The sequence below is a fragment of the Solanum dulcamara genome, chromosome 4 (genome assembly GCF_947179165.1).
Source record: "Solanum dulcamara chromosome 4, daSolDulc1.2, whole genome shotgun sequence".
NCBI lineage: Eukaryota > Viridiplantae > Streptophyta > Magnoliopsida > Solanales > Solanaceae > Solanum > Solanum dulcamara.
In genome coordinates this window covers 30,017,412-30,023,411 of record NC_077240.1, presented here as the reverse complement: position 1 = coordinate 30,023,411, position 6,000 = coordinate 30,017,412, and positions in this window count along the sequence as shown.

Sequence of the window (6,000 nt, the reverse complement as noted above, 5' to 3'; positions counted from 1 at the left end):
CCACCACGACTTAAGGGCAAGTTCTACAAAGTGGTGGTTAGACCAGCTATGTTATATGGGGCGGAGTGTTGGCCAGTTAAGGTCTCACACGTGCAAAAGATGAAAATTGCCGAGATGAGAATGTTGAGATGGATGTGTGGGCATACCAGGAGCGACAGAATTAGAAATGAGGCTATTTGAGACAAGGTAGGAGTGGCCCCGGTGGAAGACAAGATGCGTGAAACGCGACTGAGATGGTTTGGGCATGTGAAGAGGAGAGTCCCAGAGGCACCAGTGCGGAGATGTGAGAGGTTGGCCATAGATGGTTTCAGAAGAGGTAGGGGTAGGCCGAAGAAATATTGGGGAGAGGTGATCAGACAGGACATGGCGCATGAACATTAGAGAAATAGGAACCTATAATAGAATTTTTCCATTAAAAGAATGGATGAAAAGAAAAGGAATATCACATGAGAAGCGATGAGCTCCCTTAAAAATGGATGAAAAATTTAAACGAGGGTTCTTTTTGGTTAATTTTGGATAACTTTAAGCATATTATCCGTTGAGTGAAATATTGTATTTACGTAGCTAGAGTTGAAGTGGAACTATAAGGATGCTTTTGGTAAAAATGATAAATAAAGCCAAATTGATACTGTACTATTTGATGTTTGCACAGGAATTAATCTGCTTCCATGGATATGTTTTGGTGCTTCTATTGAACGGAATGGTGTGTTTGTGCAGAGGCCTGAATCTCTATTTATTTTAATCCCAAGGATGTTACTCCTTCATTACGATGTTATAAAGTTGTTACTATTTTTCCAATCTGAAGGAAGACCAGCATGATAGAAGGAGTGTTTTCGAACAAGAAAGACTTGCATTTGTGATTTGTATCTGCTGAAGTACACAAAAGCAGTACTGCAATAATGTCCCCTTTTGAGCTGACCCTTAATACTTGAGATTTAGTTCAGTTGAGTTTCTGAACATTACATGATCTGAAAGCAGTAAAATTTTATTTATTTTTTGGTATTGCAGTACCAAAATTAATTGGACTTCACAGCTCTTACTACTAAATAATTGGTAAAAATCAACTTTTTTATGGATCATTTTTGTTGTAAACTGTTCTAGTTTTGTTTATTCCTTACATAGAAGTAATAGTTTGAAATGTTACTTCTTTGTGTCTCAATTTTGTTTGACACCTCTTGCTTATTGAGTTAATGAATTTAAGATTTAGTCAATGAATTTCAGTCTTTTCTACTCGATTATCATGTGTTAGAATTAGATGTAATGGGTTCTTACAATTTTTGACATTTTTGATAACATGTACTGTGATTAGGGGGGGACATGGTACGGTATTGAATATATTGGTTTTAATTTATTTTATTTTAAGTTTTGTTTGATTTGGTATTTTGCTATATGGTAAATTGGTAATATAGTTTGCTTGATTTCGACTTATATATACTTTTATAATAGAGATATATGACTTAGACCTTTCTAGAAACGTCTTAATTATATCATACTAACACCTTCCACATGTAGAAATATTCAAAAAAAAATATAATTAATTCTCTATGTTGATCAATTACACAAAAAAGATATTTTAATCAAGATAGAGTTGGCAAAGTTCATTGTCCACACAATTAATTTTAAACTAATACTAGTCTACATATTTGTTATTATTATAATAATCTATACTATATTAAAATTATGAAGGTCATTAGAAATGTTGATTGAACTTTTGTCTTTCATTAAAAGGCTCCGCTTTAGACAAAATCATCTTTCACCACTTTCATCAAACTAGTTAAGTTTACGTGCTTTACACGTATGTATCACGTTAATTAATAATAAATATATATATAAAAATAAATAAATTTTTGTATGTGTGTTATATTATTAAGTACAAACATCAAAAAACACGTGAAAATTTTAAGATAAAATATATACTTAAAGAGGAACATGATAACTCACCATCATTAACAATTAAGTAGCAAAAGTAAATGTAGTGAACAAATTTCATCTGTCATATCAAAAATTAAATTTATGTTGGTATTGATACACGAAAACACACTTTAAACAATAAGGTAAAGAAAAAATGAACTACATTATATAAGAGCATTATAATATAGCATAACTAGTTGTAACAAATTAGCATTAACGAAAATAATTATAGTAAAACAGAAATAACAACCAGAAAATTGCAATAAAAGAAAATTGAAAGACATCTATCAAAAGGCTAATTATATGAAATTTTATCACTAAATAAATATCATAATATCAATATTTATTTTAAAATCTATTTACATATAAAGAATTATTATACAAATTTTCATCACTTAAATTTTGCCTACAACTTTTACTTGAAAATCATAAAATATGTGACAAACTTACCAAAGTTATGATTCAATAATTATGCCTCCAACATCACAATTATCAAATTTCTTTCCAACTGTGATCTCTTTTAAAATTTTCTTTTGTATCTTGTCATTAGAGAAAATACATTAATTGATACGCAACAATCAAAGGTGGTAATTGAAATATAATACAAAAGGTTATATATAGCCATCAATTAATTAAGGTAGTTCTATTAATTAAAACCTATCAAAAGTTTGAAAAATATAGCTCAGGATTCTATTATAAGTGTGAAAAAAATTCTAGTTGATCTTCATAAGGATATAGAATTTTTTTCATAAAATGTTACTAACCTGTTGCGTCGTTGTCAATCTGCAAATTATGCACATAAGGACTTCTACCAACTTTACTAAACACGTGCGAATTATAAGCTAATCACTAATTACAACTTATTAATATGACATAATTCCTATGAACTACCGTATTACTTATTGAAGTCCAATAGGCTTCAAATTGTGTGATGTAACGACCTGTTCCCGTCGTTATAGGAAAACCAACGACAAAGCATTTTGGGCTAGAAAACTTTGTGGTAGTGATTTGAAAAATTTGAGCCTACGCTTGACTTGGACGAAATCTGAGTTAGGTGGGTCTAGGGTAATCCGGTAATGGATGTATGTTGTATTTATAAATTTGATCATGAGAGTTGATAGCCAAGACATTAAGGAGCCTGTACGGCTTTACGGAATCAAATCGGACAAGTAAAACTTCCGAAATTGATCTTAGTGTGAAAGAGTATTTTTAGAACACCATGAGTTGGGGGTGTGTTGTGAAAGGGAAACTTAGAACTCAAGTTTCGAGCTCTCTATTTCTGTGCAGCCCGCTCTAGCAGGATTTTGGCCGCTCTAGCGGGGCCGCTGTAGTAGGCCAGGCGTGAGTTAAATCGGGGAAACCCCCCCAGAAATGTTATTTTCTGCAAAAACTCATTCTTAAGATCTAGGAGGCGACCTAGGACGAACTCTCATTTTTCCACCAAATTTCATACTAAAGGTAAGTAAATTACTTCCCTAGTCTTTTTTGTTCTTATTACGTAGAATCTACAATAGAAATCATTGAGGGAGGGTTTTAGGTTAGTTGCAATGGTGGAAAAAGCCCTAGTTGAATATTAGGATCATGGGTTTGGCCTTGGATTGGTATTTTGCTATAATTTCGGGTAAATTAGGTCATTTCACTGATCCATTGTATATGTATGATTGTTCTTAGACCAAAAACAAGCCGAAAGACTTCGAAAGGGGAAAACTCCAGTCCTGTGGAGTTTCTACGGCTTGGTTTCGAGGTTGGTAATGGTTTGACTTCCCGTTTGTGATATATATGCTTGGCAACTGCTTCATTGTGAGCATACATGTATGTGACTGAGGAAATATGAACCAAACTTGATTAAATGACTAATTTGATCAATTAGATTAAATGAACCTGTTCTTGATTGCATAACTCTATGTGGTTATTCATTGTCTTGGTAATTGGATCGGGTGTCACGTTTCGACACATATATTGGATTTAGTGTCACGTTCCGATGCACTAAAAGTTTGGGTATGGGTTCCATGAGAGGACCATTTTGTGATTGGTATATTTGCTGCATTGGGTCATGATTATTATGTGAATGAAATGAAATGATAGCTGGATTATATTATGTATATGTGTGTTTACTGTTTTGTAGTTGCCTGTTTATATTTTTCTTACTGGAGTAGCCGCGGGTTCCTACCCGTACACCATTGCTATGTGTACTTATACTACACTTGCTCTTTCCTTGTTGATTATAGGGCATCTTCAGGCGGGTTCTGACAGACTTTGCATAGGTGATTGTTGATCGCAACCAGATTCAAGGGTGAGCAAACTCTTCCAGGCTATCATGGGTTCATCTTAGTTCTTAGTCCATCTTTCCAAACTTGACTATTTGTTAGACAATTTTCATATTTTGGTTATGTGGTTGCATCCCCTTTCTTAGACTTGTTGTTTTGTTTATAGTTTTGGTACGATGACTTTTAGGTTTTAGGAATATTTTTTGCAATGTTTGTTTTAATGTACTTGTCTGAGTTTATAGGAACTTAGTCTTATATTTTGTTCATTTAAGCTTGCTTTCGTATTTTTAAATGCTTAGTTTTTTAAGTGCTTATTTGGGTTGTAGTAATAGTTCTCCCACGGAGGGTTAGTGTGGGTGACAATCATGGCGGGTCAGGATCGTGACTAAGTTGGTATCAGATCTCTAGGTTCGTTGATATCTTTGTACATAAACAAGTCTAGTAGAGTCTTACAGAATGGTACGGAGATGTCTGTACTTTTTTCGAGAGGCTATGTTCTCCCACAGAGGGTTAGTGTGGGTGACAATCATGGCGGGTCAGGGTCGTGACTAAGTTGGTATCAGAGCTCTAGGTTCGTTGATATCTTTGTACATAAACAAGTCCAGTAGAGTCTTGCAGAATGGTACGGAGATGTCTGTACTTTTTTTCGAGAGGCTATATGACTTTAGAAAAAATCTCTCTATCTTCTTTCCTTTCATGCTATGACTTGATTCCAATTGGTATTTGATAATCCAAATTGGTATCTAATATCTTTCATTCTTCTGTCCGTAGATAGTTAAAACTTTCTACAAAGGTGTTCGATGCATAGCTCCCGTTGAGCCAGAAGAGGAGCCTACTGTGAGGGGAAACGACCAAGGTAGGGGTAGAAGAAGAGGAAGGGACAGAGGTCGAAGGAGAATAGCATCGCTAGGAGAAAAGCCCAGAAAGATGATGTACCCAGAAAGGAGTTCCCTCTCACGCCCTAGGTTAAAGTGGAAGAGAATGAGGAAGTTTAGGTTGAGGAGGATGCTAAGCTAGAAGAGAATGTACAGACTGAGACTGTAGGTCTTCCCTCTTTGGACCCTGCAATAGATTAGTAGGTCTTGACTTTTCTAAGTGGGTTTCGCTAGCTCTGTATCCATTCCCACAATGCCAGTTGCTCAGGTCCAAACTGCTAATCCTGTTGCTGCCATAGTCCCTAAGGTGGATGGAACATTGGGAATTAATGCATTCTTCCGCCCACTTTTGGGCCTTGTGATGACTAGTACTTATCATGAGATGCTGACTAAGTTTCTGAAGTTGAACCAACCATTGTTCCATAGCCTGGAGAGTGAGGATGCCTATGAGTTCATCTTGGATTGTTATGAGAGGCTTCACAAACTAGTCATTGTGCATCATCATGGAATTGAGTTCGTGCCTTTTCAGCTTCAAGATGAGGCTGGTGGAAGGCCTTTATAGAATGCAGATCTCCAGTTTTGCCCTCACTCACTTTGATACAGTTTCATGCTTTATTTCTAGAGAAGTATGTGCCTCAGACTTTGATAGATCATAAGAAGGATGAGTTTATGGCCTTGGAGCAAGGTGATAGGACTGTAGATGCTTATGAGGTAAAGTTTCATGCCTTGTCCAGATATTCTATACAATTGGTGACTATATATGGTTAGTTTGTTCATAAAGTTTTTGAATTCCGAGTTGCAGATATTGTCTGTTCACATGACCTCTGCAGGTAAAAACTCTAATGAGGTGACAGACTTTGTGAAGAAAGTGGGAGGAGTTCGACATGATGGGCAGGCCAAGGCTTTGGCCAAGAAGCCCAATTTTATAGGTAATTTTCATGGTTCTT